Source organism: Callospermophilus lateralis, chromosome 6 (assembly GCF_048772815.1).
Source record: "Callospermophilus lateralis isolate mCalLat2 chromosome 6, mCalLat2.hap1, whole genome shotgun sequence".
Lineage (NCBI taxonomy): Eukaryota > Metazoa > Chordata > Mammalia > Rodentia > Sciuridae > Callospermophilus > Callospermophilus lateralis.
Genome location: NC_135310.1, coordinates 109772708 through 109789848, shown reverse-complemented (window position 1 = coordinate 109789848; position 17141 = coordinate 109772708). Strand labels below are relative to the sequence as shown.

At 38.8% G+C, this 17141-nt stretch overlaps 1 protein-coding gene across 2 annotated transcripts in view; it reads left to right on the top strand.

Moving 5' to 3' along the window:
• The window catches only part of Runx2 (RUNX family transcription factor 2), a 214065-nt gene that overhangs the window by 76612 nt on the left and 120312 nt on the right, over positions 1-17141 (top strand). The window lies entirely within an intron of this gene.

Here is a 17141-nt window from a genome sequence, read left to right as displayed (position 1 = left end):
CATCCTATAAAGGAATCTTATAGCTGATAGTAGTCATTGCCATTTACCCCTTCCCACCAGCCCCTGATCACCACTAATCTACTTTCTTTCTCTCTGAATTCACCTATTCTGGACGTTTAATATAAATGGAAACCTACAATATATATATGATCTTTTGTGTCTGGCTCCTTTTTACTTAATGTTTTCAAAGTTCATCCGTGTATCAGTAATTCATTCCTTTTATGGCTAACATTTCATTCAATATATATGAAAGAACAATAAAGGCTTGCCATCGGAGAAAATGCCCGTTTATTGAGGAACAGCTCTGCATATTTATAGAGCCGGGGGCAGGTTGACAGTTATGACAGTTTAATGGTTGAACAGTTTATCAGTTGGCATGGGGTGCTTTCTGATTGGTGGGTAAGGATCATGTGAGCCAGCAGGGCTAGTCTGATTGGTGGGTAGGATCAGGTGAGCCAGCAGGGCTCTGATTGGTGGGTAAGGATCATGTGAGCCAGCAGGGCTCACCATTGGACGGCTCTTCTTGGGGGATAGGGAAGTTAGTCTTTGGAGCCGGGGTAACTCCCAACAATATACATGTGACATTTGTTTATTCATTCAACAGTTGACTGGTTTCCACATTTTGACTACTATGAACTATGCTGCTATGAATATCCATATATGAATTTTTGTATGAGAATATGTTTTCTCTTTTCTGGGTATAAACCTAGGAGTTAATTGGCATGTTGAATGGTAATTTTATGTTAATTTTTTAAGAAACTACAAAACTTGTTTTCTACAATGGATGCACTACTTTATATTTCTACCAGCAATGTATAAAGGTTCTAATTTCTCTACATTTTCCCTAACATTTGTTATCATCCATCATTCTTTTTTACATGTTAATTATCCCTTATCCAAAATACTTAGGACCAGAAGTACTTGGATTTTGGAATATTTGCATATTTGGATTTTGGAATATATGCATATACATAATGAGATATCTTAGGGATAGGACACAAGTCTAAATATGAAATTCATTTCTGTCTCACATACTCCTCATACAAATAGCCTGAAGATTATTTATTTATTTATTTTTGTGGTGCTGGAGATTGAACCCAGAGCCTTGTACATTCTACCAACTAAGCTATCCTATATCCACAGCCCTGAAGATAATTTTTGAATAATAGTTTTAGGGTATCTGTGTTTTGACTATTACCTGCTGAAATAACGATCAAGGCTTGCCGTTGGAGAAAATGCCCGTTTATTGAGGAACAGCTCTGCACATTTATAGAGCAGGGGGCGGTTTGACATTTATGACAGTTTAATGGTTAAATGGTTTGACAGTTGGCTGGGGTGCTTTCTGATTGGTGGGTAAGAATCATGTGAGGCAGCAGGGCTAATCTTATTGGTGGGTAAGGATCATGTGAGCCAGCAGGGCTCACCATTGGACAGCTCTTCTTGGGGGATGGGGAAGTTAGTCTTTGGAGCTGGGGCAACTCCCAATACCTGCCAATGAGGTCAGGTATGGGTTTTTCTATTTGCATTGTCAGGTTGGTACTCAAAAAGTTTTAGATTTTGGAATATTCCAGATTTTCAATTTTGAAATTAGGTTTGCTGAGCCTGTGTGGCCATCTTAGTGAGTATTTGTTGTCTCATTATGGTTTTGATTTGAATTTTTTGGGGGGAGGGGTACTAAGGATTGAACCCAGGGGTGCTCTACTACTGACTGTACCCTCACCCCTTTTTTAATTTTTATTTTGAGAAAAGGTCTCACTACGTGGCCTAGGCTGACCTCTCCTAGGCAAGAGGAACTCATGATCCTCCTTCCTCAGCCTCTCAAATCACTGTGATTACGGACCTGCACCATTGTGCCAGGCTGATTTGCATTTTTCTAAAGACTAATGAAGGTGAGCATCTTTTCATATACTTATTGGCTAGTCATTTGCATTTCTCTTTGGAGGAATGTTTGCTCTAGTCCTTTGCTCATTTAAGAATTGGATTCTTTAGCTTTTTGTTTTGACTTAGAAGAGTTCTTTTTTCTTTTTAATTTAGAAGAGTTCTTTATATAATCTGCACATTAGACTCTTATCAGATATTTGATTTGAAATACCGTATTTTCTCCCATTTTGTGAGCTTTCTCAATAGTATTCTTTGGTGTTCAAACATTTTAAATTTAAACATAAAATTGTCAAGTGACAAAACCAATTAACTCCTGTGTTTAACTCCAATTAATTTTTTTATTTGGTTGCTTGTCTTTTAGATCTAAGAAACCACTGCCTAATCCATGGCCCCAAAGATTTGTACCTATGTTTTTTTCTGAGCTTTATTGTTTTACCTTTTACCTTTAGGCCTTTTATCCATTTCAGAGATATCTTTGGGATATGGTGTGAGGTAGGGGTCTAACTTCATTATTTTGCATTTTACTCACCCAAAAGTTGACTGGTATTCTGGTTGTTTATGTGTCTTCCCTTCCTTGTTCTGCTGTATGTTTCAGGGAATTACTTTTCCCAGGTTCCCTTCCTTGCCAACTGACTTTCGTGTGTGTGTGTGTGTGTGTGTGTGTGTGTGTCTGTCTGTCTGTCTTTAAATAGAGATTTAAATGCAAAATAGTTGGGGAACACATCCAGCCATTGAAATTACATATTCTGAATCCCATATCTAACTAGCATTCTTAAAAACACTTTTTGTGAATGAGTCTTTTAACAGTGTCAGATGATAGAGGAACTTGTGGAGTATTAGAGGACAGGTGGAAGGGAAAAGCCAGAGAGTTGTTATTGTTGTTGTTTTTTACCCAGCTTCAGGTGTTATTGCCAGCAGTTCATGTCTTTCTTCTGTGGCTCCACATTACATTAAATAACACTTCTCTCTGTGGTTCCCAGATCCTCAGGGTGGTCCCACTGTGCTTCTGCTTCCTAGGTGGCCCTGCTTTCTGAGTGTTGGTTACAATACCTAGTGCTGTTTTTTTCTATAGTTTTGGGCTGGGAGCAATTCCAGCTCTTGCTAACCTCTGGACTGTTTCACATTCCCTGCTGACTCCTCAATTCTCCTATAGCCTGTAAATGCCTTTAATAAATTTCCTCCACTAAAAAATACCTGGAAATACTTCTGTTTTCTTCATTGGACTTGATTGACAAAACACCTAACATACTTTATCATATTTTAAAACAATTGCAAAGGATGCCATTTCCAATATATTATAGTTATTTGCCTTAAAAATAAAGCCTGTATATTAATTTCTCTCTTTCAGGGGTATTTTGTGCAAGTTAAACACCATAGTGCTTTGAGACTGCCTTCATTCATTTAGAAAATACATGAATGAATTTCTTCAGTCAGAAAATTTACATTACTTCTTTTTATCCCACTTCTGCCACATTTTAATGTCATATATTTTATGCGTTATATATTCTTTAGTCATGCTTGACTATTTCTTAGCAGAAAAATAGGTATATAAATTGAAACTGCAAATTGTCAAATTTCCAAGGTACATAGTTTCTTTTAAAATACTTCTGGTTTGAGTTATTACATTATTATTTTCATAGTATTTAATTGATAAAAATAACATAACTACATTGCAACTTTCCATAAATAATTATTAAACATGAAAGTTAATTTTTTTTTACTTTGAAAATTCACTTTAAAGAAGTTGAATGAAGTGGTGTTTTTAACAAGGACTCTGGGTGGCAGATGGGAGGTATTCTTTCTTTTGGGAAATAGGAAAAGGGAAATGTGAAGGAGAAATTTGGAACCACAGGCAAAGTTCACAAGCAAAGTTCACTTTCAGGAAGGCATATACATGAGTTTGATGATTTGAGAATCAATTCTTTTAAAATTATCTATCTTCCTCCACCCCAACCCTCCACAAATGAGGTTGCATATGTTCTATATTCATAGGAAGTTTTTGTGTCCTTCAGGTATATATATATATATGACTCTGCATCATGTGGGAAATTGCCTTGATGCAAAGGTATTCTCTAAGAAAACTAAAAGGCAAGCTATCCTAAAAGTCATTGAACAAAGTTTTTCAGACCAAATTAAGAGTTCAAATCATGCAAATTATTGAATTAATTGAAAACAGAAAGAAAATCAAGGGGATTGAGATGGCTTAGGATAGGATATAAGCAGAATGGAAGGACTACTCTTGAGTTCTGATCTATGTATGCAAAGTTCATGTATCTTGTTCCCTTCTCGGTGCAAGGGTTGCAAACAGGAGTTGAGGTTTAAGCAACAGGGCTTGGCAGAGGGTGGTGTGTTAGTGTACACATAACCACAATTTTAACTTGCCAATTAAATTGATAAGCAATTATAGAATTTATTGGACAGAGGATACATGGGCCAGAATGAATGTCATGAAGGAGAAGCCAATTGAAGACCTTATGAATAACTAGTTTCTGACACATATTTAGTGTATCATGGATATTTGGTGCTCTTGGCTCTTTTTTCCCCCATTCCCTGCTTTCAGGCTGCGTAAGCTTTATTTCCTTTAATGTCTAATGTTTCACAAGTTATTAGATTTTATATTTAGTTTCATTCATCTTTCTTATTTATTTTTCTTATTTTTCATGACAATGAATATTTTTTAAATGGTACAGCAAATTACATTTCACTTGGTTAGAAGACTGCCACTGCAGGAATGGTGGTCCCTGGCTTTCTTCAATGATGTGGTTTTGGAGAATCTGAGAACCAGGAAAATGTAGTACCTGCCATTATAGGACTCTTGTAATGTACAGTGGAACTACTAAGACAGAGAAAAAGTAAAAATGTTGTGGTGGTGGAACTTGGGAGCATAAATGTCTCCCCTTGTTTTCTTTCTGCCTGAAACAATCAGGAGGGGACATTGAAAATACTGACCTTGTGGAGTTTATGGAAATTTCTGTGATACCATATCACTCGTTATTCTAGAGCCCTTTTTAGTGTTTTTTTTTTATATTTACTTTTTAGTTATAGGTGGACACAATATCTTTATTTTATTTTTTTATGTGGTGCTGAGGATCAAACCCAGTGGCTCTCACATGTGAGGCAAGTGCTCTTCCTCTGAGCCACAGTCCCAGTCACACTTTTTAGTGTTTTATAGTGAGCGAGTTAAATAGGTTTCCCAATGGGCTTTCCATTTTGCAGCTCTACCTACTTTTGTAGGATGTGCTGAGAAGAAATATAGTTTACATGTGGTCTAGTTGCTCTGCTGCTAAGAGGGTGTTCAAAAGGAAGAGACCAGGTCAGGTCTCCATTCTGATAGGAAGAGAATTGCTGGAAGTATGACAGGTAAGCAGATAAATTTATCTTACAGTCAGCTTGAAAATTTAAAGCCTTCTGAAAGTGCTTTTTTTCTTTAAATGGCTCAAAGTTGTATACTCTCCAAGTGAGAAGTTCACAAAATTGAGTAACTCATTAAAACTATCAAGGCCACACTAGTTTTTCGCGTAACAGAACAATTGCAAGGGTGGATTGAATGACTGAGTGAATTAAAACTAATTTCTTTTGTTTTTCGTACATGTCTAATAAAAAGGGCTGATAGATGGTTTAGACTCTAATCTCTTAAGATATATGCTCTCCCCTCATTTTTTCAGTGACAAATGCAAACCAACTTTCCAACTATTTTTCTTCCAGTTTTATAATTTTAACAATGACAGAAAGAAACATTCTATAGAAAGTCTAGTGTTGAACTGGAACATTTTTGCCAGATTTCTGCCTAGAGGGAATTTTTATGGTTGAGTTTGTAAACTCTAGCAAAATGAAGTTGGAAATTGAAAGGCTTTCAATTTTCAAGCTGACTGTAAGATAAATTATGCTGCTTATCTGTCATACTTCCAGCAATTCTCTTTCTATCAATTTATTTTTCACATTAAATTTTATCACAGAAGTCTTTGAAAACTGTATTTATTTCTATAGGAATCAATGCCATGCCAACAGCATCAGAGAACCCATAAGTAAATTGTGAATGACAATGGATAATAAATTCTAGCCCCTCAATCAGTTTCCATGTTTATGGTTACAGGCACCCCATATTAATTCTCTTTAGTAAAACCAGAATAAACACCAGTGAAGCAAGTTCAAAACAAAAACAAAACCAAAAAAACTATACCTAATGAAACTGCTAGATGTAACCCATATTTTCAGCATTCTGAAAATAATAAACTTTAAGCTGAGCAAATCAGATGAAGATTTGGAACATTTCATTCAGTTCAATTTACTGAAGAATTTCTTACCTGGAAATAATGAGAATAATGTCACCCAATAGAATTTTGGATTTGTTGATTAAACACATATATAAATCTAGCCTAAACATTGAGTAAAAATCTTAATTACAACTTGCTAAGACTCTATTGTATATATGAGGAGTAAAGAGTGTGGTTTTAAGGTGTGTGAAATATCCCTAATTAAAAATCAAAGGAACAGTGGACATGGTGGTATAGGCCTGTAATCCCAGTGGCAGGTGGATTGAAATTTCAAGGCCAGCCTCCGCAATTCAGAGAGGCCCCAAGTAACTTAGAGAGATCCTGTCTCAAAATAAAAAATAAAAAAGGCTGGACATGCAACTCAGTGATTAAGCACCCCTGAGTCCAATCCCTGGTACATAAATAAATGAATAAATAAATAAATAAATAAAATGTTCAACATGTCATAGTTAAGATGAAAACCTGGTTATGAAAAACTATACAGAAAGTTGGGGCTGGGGTTGTGGTTCAGTGGTGGAGCATTTGCCTAGCATAAATGAGGCCCTGGGTTCCATCCTCAGCACAACATAAAAAATACATAAATAAAATAAAGGTATTATATACAACTAAAAATACTTTTAAAAAACTATACAAAAAGTTAGAAAATGAAATAAATGTATTTTCTGGGCAAAGATACAAACGAACAGAAAAATAACTATATTGACAGAGCAAAGAATATTATTGGCCAAGTGAGATTTTATTTTTCCTTATACCCTTTTACCTACTTTTTCCCACTGGCGAAAAAGTTTACCTGTAAATTGGCACAATGGGAATTGTCTCTTTTAAACTCTTGTAAACATTTGATAATGGACTCCATTTCACTTATTAAAGAATCTAACAGCTGGGCTCTGCTGATGCTGAGGCAGGAGGATCTTGAGTTCAAAGCCAGTCTCAGCAACAGTGAGGCACTAAGTGACTCAGTGAGACCTTCTCTCTAAATAAAATACAAAATAGGGCTGGGGATGTGGCTCAGTGGTTGAGTGTCCCTGAGTTCAATCTCCAGTATCCTCCCAAAAGAAAGAATCTAACTAATTTAATATCAAGGACATTCTTAAATGAAAGATAATAATCCTAAGTAAACTGTGTTTGCAACATATTTAACTAAAATTGAAGATAGTTCTAAAATGTATAAAAACAATAAAGAAGGCACATCTTCTAGCTTTAAAAATTGCCTAATAATAAACAGATGATCTATGTGTTTTTTGATAAAGAGTGATTACCAGCTAAACATATCACACATGTGTGTGGTATGTGACAGTATTTTTGTCTAGACACACAGACACATGCACAAAATGCCCTCAATTAGTGAATGTCAAATTCTGTTATATCTGCCACTGGTATCTTGATTGGGTACTGAAAGTTTAAAAATGCATTCTTTCCTGGGAGAATATGGAGTTATTGCAATTTGTATTTAAATTTGGCAATACATTAAATAAAAAAGATGTTGATGATAAAGCAGAGAAGTCAGACATCATTCTGGAAGTTCTGGATACTAACAGGCTGATACTGGACCAGAATGAAATAAATAAAGCACTTGCTTTGGGTACATGATGTAAGAGGGTTCCAAAAAGCCTAGTATTCAAAGAAATATTTTTTTAAAATTCTTAAAATTTAAATTTAATACCAAAAATATCCTTGATAAAGTATCTTAGACTCTGCAATTGCATGACTTTTCCACTTTATCCTAGTACCTAATCAGATAGACTTCATTCAACTCTCCTGTTCAGACCAAGGAAGGTGATGTGCTGAAATAGTGTAGCAAGGACCAAGAGTATTGCTTCTAAAAGCAACCTGAATCTTCTCCCTTTTATAATTGTGCATTTAAGATGGGAATCATGGTACCAAGTCCTCCTGTGACTAAGCTACGACTACATTTCTCTACTACACTACTATTTATTTTATCTTCTAGACAGAATGATCTCTTTAGTGTCCTAATACACACACATACATGCACACAGACACGCACATATATACACACACACATGGGTGTTTGTGTATGTGTGCGTGTCTGTGTGCATCCACATAAATATATGTCAATATTGGTACTAAGACTTGAATCCAGGGGCACTTAACCACTGAACCACATCTCTAGCCCTTTTTTGAAGGGGTACTGGAGACTGAAGTCAGGAGCACTCAACCACTGAACCACATCCCCAGCCCTAGTTTGTATTTTATTTAGAGACAGGGTCTCACTGAGTCACTTAATGTCCTGCTGTTGCTGAGGCTGGCTTTGAACTCAAGATCCTCCCTTCTCAGGTTCCCAAGTCATAGATGTGCACCACCGTGCTGGGCCCCCAACACATATTTGCCCCTTTGATTTAGTTCAGTATTTTCTAGAATACTTCAAAGAGCTTTTAATTTTTTTTTTACAAGCAATGATTACATAAGGTTATAAATATTGTATTTTAAGTTTTCTTATAGAGATTCAAGATACATATTGCATGTTAAAAGCTGGGAGAAAATTGGCCATTCTAAATCTGTTTAATCTGGTTTTTTCTTTTAAATATTTTTTTTTCAGTTGTAGTTGGACATAATACCTTTATTTTATTTATTTATTTTTATATGGTGCTAAGGATCTAACCCAGGGCCTTGCACGTGCTAGGCGAGGCTTTACCTCTAAGCCACAATCCCAGCCCCTGTTTATTCTGTTTAATCCAGTAATTTTCCAACTTTGTTTTATTATAGAGCCAAAGCATCATCTACTCTCTGACTTCAACTATGATAAGGCAGCAAACACCTAGACCTAATCCCCTTTCCTTGGTAGTAGCATTTCACTCTTCTGATACTGCAATGTTTTATCCTCATTCCCTGGCACTGGCTTTTTATTAGACATAGACATGGAGGAGCTTTGGAGTATTTGTGTGTGATTTTACTTACATTTCAATTGCAGTGTGGGCTATGGGATTTCATGGAAGATGTCAAGAGGACTTGGTGGAAAATAATGACCAATTTTTCTCTGGGCTTTAAAATAGCCTTATTCTCAGTTCACATCTTCATCTCTTAAGAATGTACATACCTTCTAAGTATATACTCATCATATCTATCAGATAAAGACAAGTCACTTAATAAATGTGCATACTATTGGAAATGCTTATCTTACAATGACCCAATGGAGTGATTCAAAATGGGAACCAATGTGAACAGGACTATCCTTGGGGTTAGAAAATGAAAACCTTAGCATTTCAGACTGGGTCTCATTAGGAAAGAGAGAAATTACATAATAATTTGAACAGAAAAAAAAATTTAATATAAAGAATCATTAACTAGAATAGAAAGATCGGAGTAATAAGGAATTGGCTAAAAAAGAAATAAAGAGAATAAATAAAAGAATATAGAAAATAAAGAGCATCCACTGTTTCCAGGAATCTTCCCCACTTCCTTTTCAGAGCTGAGGTACAGGCCTTCCAAAGCTTTGACTCACTGGATGTCTGAGAAGTTATGCTGTTAGAACTTACTGCAAATATATCTTGGAGGGTGAAGGGGAAAACTGTTTACAAGGTGATGTCTCACTAGAAGCACATTGCTACAAATAGCCCAGGAGGGGAGGGTGCTAGGGGAAGCTGCTGTTGGCTGATGTGCACTGCAGGAATGTGGTTCTGAAGAAGCCAGCCTTGCTGTAGAATCTGGCCCTTGAAGATGGCGTGTGTGTGTGTGTGTGTATGTGTGTGTGTATATGTGTGTGTGTGTCTGCATGTGTGCACACACGCAAGTGTGTGCATACTGCAGGAGTCATGAGCTGGTAAGATCCATGTGCTTCACTGCAGAAACCTGTTATATGAACAAAAATCTTTCCTTCTGCAATGTCTCTCCAATACCCTCTTCTGACAAAATGTCAATGTCAGCTGGTAAAGGGAAATATATAATGGGCCCAGAACCATTTTCACAGAACCGGTTAAAAAGGGTGAATTTGGAGCTGAGAGGGAGTGAATTGATGACTGGCATGCCTAAGGCAGAAAAATGGTCATGCAGAAAAATCGTTACTGGGGCTGGGGTTGTGGCTCAGAGGTAGAGCTCTTGCCTACCACATGTGAGGCCCTGGGTTCAATCCTCAGCACCACATAAAAAATAAAAATAAAGGTATTGTGTACAACTAAAAAATAAATATTAAAAAAAGAAAAATCGTGACTGATTGGAATGTGATTTAAAAAGATAGGCCCATTAAGAAGATAAATCAGGAGAATCACTTCAAGCCAGAGAAGATAAAAGAACCATTGCTGATAGAATTTGATCATGACTAGGTGGAAGAAGAAAGTGTTTTCCCCAAGAAAAGTCTAATCCAGAAAAGCTTGGGGGTGTGGGAGGAAACTGGAGGAAGCATTTCTGATGAGGAAACCAGAGGAACAAAGCACTGAGAATGGTGACTAAGTTGGACTCTTGCTATTTTTTTTTCTATTTTTCAAACCTCCCTAGTTTGTGATTCAAATTTCTCACGTGGTAAAAATAATGACTTTAAAAAAAGACTTTGTTAGATGTATTGAGAGTGTTATGATTTACATTTCTCAGGCTAATGTCAGGGTATGGGGGCTGGCACACCTGGTTAAGTAGCCACCCCAATCAAAAGTGAAAATTTGGAACCATGGGAAATGAGTGCAGAATTAGACAGCACCTTCTTTAGTGCATTGAAGGTAATTTGAGATCCATTTGATAAAAAAATGATTGAATTACGATAGGAAACCTTTAATTTTAGGGTGTGCTTAGATGTTTCATTTCAGATTTCTGTAAATTTTATATATAATATTCCACTGCTGCTCAGAGATCACTGCTACTGATCACTGCCATAGGCCAATTGCCAACACCTAAATACCAAAGGGCTGATTTGGGAAAATGTTTTATTTCTCTGACTCCTGGGTGATAGACTCTTTTTAGAAAATGGTTTCTTCGGGTAACTAGGATGTCATTTAGTAAGTTGGTATTTTAGTCAAACACAACATATATCTCTTCAGTCAATATTCTTCCTCAAGAGTAATTACATAGATACTGCATAAATAGGGTTCTGAAAGATCATATGGCAAACATCACCATTTTTATGACAACATTGCACCCAAAGATGGCCCATGGGAATGTTAACTAGAACAACAAGGAAAGATTTATGATGCTAAGTCTGCCACTACAAACATTTTATCTCTTGTTACAGCCATGCAAATTATTATAGTCTGTTGACAATAGGAAAAAAATACTGAGCTTAAAACAAATCAGACAGTAGTTAACTGTATAAAAAAATTAAAATGGAAAAAATGTCAGAAAGCTTTGGATCATTTAAGTTATTAAGCTGTCTTAAAAGTATATGTAGGACTTGTGATTATATTACATTCCAGAAAATTCTTGGTAAGCTCATTTGTGTTTCTTGTATAATCATGTATAAAACAGAAAGCCTTTGCTATTTTTTTCCATGTCAGACTACAGGAGAATTTCCTCACTCTACTTTTTAAAAAATATATATTTTTTTAGTTGTATATGGACACAATATCTTTTATTTGTTTATTTTTTTTATGTGGTGCTGAGGATCAAACCCAGGGACCCACGCATGTGAGGCAAGTGGTCCACCACTGAGCCACAACCCCGGCCCCTCATTCTTTTCTAATCTAGTTAATATGTTACCATTATATTTGAAGAATAATGGAAGATATGGAAATATAGAAATGTTCTAGACAACTCTTCTTAAGAATCCCAGGAAAACACACTAACTCATTCTTTTCTCTCTGTATTTAAGTAAAGAATATTTGCCCAATTAATTAACAGTTTATGCAGAAAACAAAAAATGATTCATTTTTTACTTAAAAAAAAAATTCATCGGGCTGGGGATGTGGCTCATGCGGGGGCGTGCTTGCCTGGCATGCATGCTGCCCGGGTTTGATCCTCAGCACCACATACAAATAAAATAAAGATGTTGTGTCCGCCGAAAACTGAAAAATAAACATCAAAAAAAACAACAACAACAACAAAAAAACAACTTATCACTGGACTGGATTGTGGCTCAGCGGGAGAGCACTCACCTAGTGCGTGCAAGGTCCTAGGTTCAATCCTTAACACCACATAAAAATAAATAAATTAAAAAATAAAGGTATTGATAACCACAACTAAAAAACAAAACCTAATCAAAACCTCATGCACATCCCAATACTCCATCCCAATAGCTTCCTTCATATCAACTCCTTTCCATTGTTTCATTCCACTACATTTCTGGATTGCTTTTCATTTTAGGGCAGGGGGTGGCAAACTTTTTCTGTAAAACCAGATGGTAAATAGTTTAGGCTTTCTGGGTCATTTCAGTCCTTGACACAAATAAACAACTTTTCTGGTTTAGGTAAAGGCAGCTATGGATAATACATAAACACCTGAGTATAGGTGTGTTTCAATAAAACTTTATAGACACTGAAATTTAACATTGTTTTCTTGAATCATTAATATTACTGCTTTAATTTCTTCAACCATTTTTAAAAATATATATATTTTTAGTGGTAGTTGGACACAAAACCTTTATTTAATTTATTTATTTTTATGTGGTGTGGTGCTGAGGATCGAACTCAGGACCTCGCAATGCGAGGTGAGCACTATACTGCTGAGCCACAACCCCAGCCCCAATTTCTTCAACCATTTGAAAATGCAAAAACTATTCTCAACTTGTAGGCTTTACAAAAATAGCCATTAGGCCAAATTTAGCACATTGGCCTTATGTGTATGATGACTCCTGGTCCCTTGACAATGCAACTTCTTCAGGGTTCAACCTTCACTCAATCATGGTCTAAAGGAAAATTCTACAACGATGATTGTGTTTGCAAAGTTTTCCCATATAACACATTGAAAGCTTTAGGGATTATCAGTATATTAATAATTTTCCTTTGATTGTTCCACTTTATTAGCTGGTCCATCCATTGAAAAATATTTTAAGATTTTACAGGGTCTTTTAAAATATTAACATATAGAAGTTAGATCAAGAAACCAGAATAAAGAAGTCCAAGTTTTGTTTCCAGTTTGGGAGTTCAGTTCTTTGACTGGATAAATAATTCACATATTCTTTGCCTGGAAAGTCAGAATTGCCAGGTGTTGCTACTAAACAGTTGTATTAAGTGTTAAAGGACAGGGAGGGGGAAATTATGCTTGTGTCTTCCAGAGTTGTCACTTTTCAGGAAAAAAAATGTATGATTTTTTTTTAATGACATAACATACACCTGAAAAGAAGTGTTTCTAAAGAGAAATGTAATGGGGGATTTTTTCCCCAAAAAACATTTTAATAGAGAAGAAAATCTAAACTCAGGGATGAGATCAAGCAAACTATATAGCATAAAATACATGAATGTAAAACCTCATGATTTTCCTGTGTCTGCTATTACCAGGAGAGGTTTAGTTCAGGGGTCTGTAAAAAATGTTTTCTTCTTTAAATATAATGGTCAGAGCCAAGACATCATCAGTTCCAGGCTCAGCCAGTTCCAGTTGAAAGTGTGAATGTTCAGCAAGAGGATATTTTTGAAAGGAGACAAAATCTGCTGTGCCAGATACCTGAAATGTTATTAGGGTATTCAGTGGAAAATTTCATTTCCACATTATAAATAACTGTAGGATATTTTAAGGGATCCAAGACTAGTAACTTCCAAGAGCTGCTTATATTAGTTCCACTGAAATATTTAATGAAGGGAGGATGCAGAGGAAGCCTATAAAATTGAATTACCGGATATGATTAATTAAAATAAATAATCTCATTATTGATTAAATCATCCTTAAAACCTCTAACCATTTGAGGCCTGCATATTTTCCTACCCACCAAGTAAAACAAAGAAAGGATTAAATAGTGATGGAGAAAGATTGGAAAAGTCCCCAAGATGATTTCTTAGATTCAAATGGCCCTAGAATTTCTTATTCTAAAAAGCCCCTCTGAGAGCTCATGTTTGAAATCTTAGCTCTTTCCAGTGCCTCCAAATTTACGGGAGTTCCCTATTCTGTGAACAAGTCCCAGAGAAGGTAGAATGTCACCTACTAAGGAATTTCTATCTTTGGTCACAGAAAAATTCATTTCCTGTAACTCCTCCCTTCCTTCGCAGTCCCAACACATTTAAAAAGGAAACAAGCCTCTGTTAGTGGCACAACTTGCCCCAAATAAAACTGCCCTACTAAAGGCAGGAGTGGAGTGGGGTGGGGTTGAGGGAGAAAAGAAAAAAAAAAAGCCACACGTATGAGTTTTGTCATTATAAGTGTGTGTGTGTGTGTGTGGATGCGCAAGTTTACATGTGAGTGAGTGTGTAAGGCTTGCGGAGAGTAATAACTTTTGCACAAAAAGCTCCTATATTTTTTGAGGGGAAGCCTGGCTTCTCCGGTGTTGGCCGCCTGTGCCTGGGGAGACTTGAGAATGCACTAGGCGCGCGCCGCGGTACCCAAGGTTAGAGCTCTCCCCTGTGACCGAAAAGATAATTAAAGTCGCACGCGCAGGACGCAGTTGAGTTCTTCGCTACGTTTCCAGTTGGTCAGGATGAGAGGGTTCTCACACTCCCGCGGCGCGCGGGGCACGGAGGCCACTAGGTGCGAGGAGTAGTTTGGGGAGGGTGTGTCACAGAGGTTGGCACAGAATTGTTTCTCGGTGTACAGGATGGTGGCGGTGGCAGGCGGTCGTGGAGAGGGAGCGGGAGAGGCGCGGCGAGGAGGCTCGTGTTTGTGGTGGGATCTGGGGAAAAGCCAGGAACTTAAGAGAAGAGTGGGAAAGAGAACGAAGGTCGAGGAAGGCGTGAAGTTGTGAATGGAGAAAGGGAAGGTAAAATGAAGACCAAACGGGAAGGACAGAGTAGTGTCGCACATCTCCATCCTTACCCGGGGGAGAGGGCACGCCTAGTTACCGCCCACGGTGTCTGGAAGCCCCTCAATCCCCCGAGCATGGCTTTGGCTGTGCAATTTGGGTCTCCAAGTAGCGCGACCACAAGTTCATCTTCTGCTTGAAATGGGCTCCGGAGTTCGCGACCCGCACGGAGAATCCTCTTCCGCGTCCCACACGCCTTCGGAGCCCACGCAGGCCCCTGCCCGGGCGCCGACCCCCGGCACAGACTCATCCTTTGGAAGTGGTATTTTTAAGTGTCGAGAACCGAGGGTCGCAGCAGGTCCCTTTAGGGTGAGGGAGGTTTTTGCACTGAGCAATAAAAGCACCAAATAATAGGTATGTGAAGACCTTTAAATAAGATGGGAGGAGATAAGTAATGACTCAACCATCTTTTTTCCTTAATACTCCGAGGGGGGCATTCCAATTTTTCATTTATTTTATAAAATAACTTATTACTCTCTGTTACCTTATTAGGAAGCATTGAAACTAGAACAAATGACTGTTCTTTTTGCAAACACGTTGTCAGGTGTTGGGAGGTTTAAGATAACTTAATAAACTGGAAACGTAAGAGTACACAACACAGAAGGTGAAACAGCCTCGTGTCCGCTTCTTGGGGTGCGATTGCCTCCAGCGGATTTCCCGGCTTTTGCGGGCGCCGCACATTGTTTTATTTGTTTTGAAGACTCAGAGTTTGAGGCTGGTCGGAGACACCCACGTGCTTCTGACTCTCATCAGCGTAATGATCGCCTTAGCCAAAGTCGTGTCTATATAAACCACAAAAACCTAATCATTAGAAATCCCAGCCTCCAAAAACCACATTTTAGGTAAAAATCTGCCGCTTTTTTTCCGCGCTCCTTCATCCTCTCGACCACAACCTTTTGGGGGATCCAAAGTCGCTTTTTAAACCCACACTGGGAAATAAATACATAAATAAATATCCATTGAAGCATTTTTTTTTATTTTAAAAAAATTTTTCCCCTGGGAGCGGTGAGGAAGAACGTTAAGACACTAGATTTAGTCTGAGACGCAGGATAGATTTAATAAAAGATTGAAATTCATGGAAAACTGCTAGGGTTTTCCCCCAGCAAAGGCTTCTGCAACTTAATTATCAAGCTGACAGTTTTCCCAGTTTTAAAAAATACTCATCCTTGTTCTCTAGGAATGACAAGAATGAATATATAAGAAAAAAGAAGTGTTCGGTTCTCCACTTGAGTTTCTAAAAACTATTTTGACAAGCTCCCCAGCCCCTATTTTTTTTTTTTTTTAATGTCACCTAAAACAAAAAATACCCAAATCCAGCAAAATCTGTCTTTCCCTACCCGGAGCTGCTCCGGCAGAGGTGGGGGTGGGGTAGGGGAGGGTGAAGAGCGCTGAGAAGTCAGCACAGACACTCAAGTATTTTCCTTCCTCCTCTCCTGAAGTTACAACAAAAAATAACGACAGTCAGATCAGCCGGCTGCTCTCTGGCATCTCAGCTTCAACCTCGTCGGACCAAGAAGGGGTTCCTCGTCCTGGGGTTGGGGGGAGCAAAAAGACGCCCAAGCGAGATCCCCCTAGACTGGGGCCGCCTCTTTCGGCTTCGGCAGCTGAACTCAGCGTGCCGGGGGCTCCTTCTCGCGGCCGGCGGGCGGCGGCAGCGACTACGATTCGCAGGCTCGAGATCCGTTGCCCCGAGATCCGCTGCCCGCGACTTACCCCCTAGCACCTTGAAGCGAGGGACCAAGAAGCTTTGCAAATAGAAGAAGGGAGTGGATGCAAGGAGGTGGCGGTGAGAGGGCGCGAAGAGAAGAAAAAGGAAGGAGCCGAGCTGGCAGCCGCCGCTGGAGGAATCTGAGCGTGCAGCCGGCGCGGGGGGAGAGGCAGCCGCCGCGGAGGAGGCGGCGGCGGCGGCGGCGCGGGCGGGCGGCGGCGGCGCGGACGCCTGTAGCTGAGTTGCAGCGCGCGGCGCGGCGGTGGCGGGCAGCGCGGGGCAATGCCGACCCCGGGGCTGGTCTGCTGAATCCACTCCGCTCCACCGCCGGATTCGAACTGGGAGGGGGCGCCAGCGCACCCAGGACGCGGTGCCCCAAGGGACCCCATTGCAAGTTGCAAACTCGAGTCCCCCGCCTCCCCGGGCCAAACACACCCCCGCGCCCGTTCACAGCTGC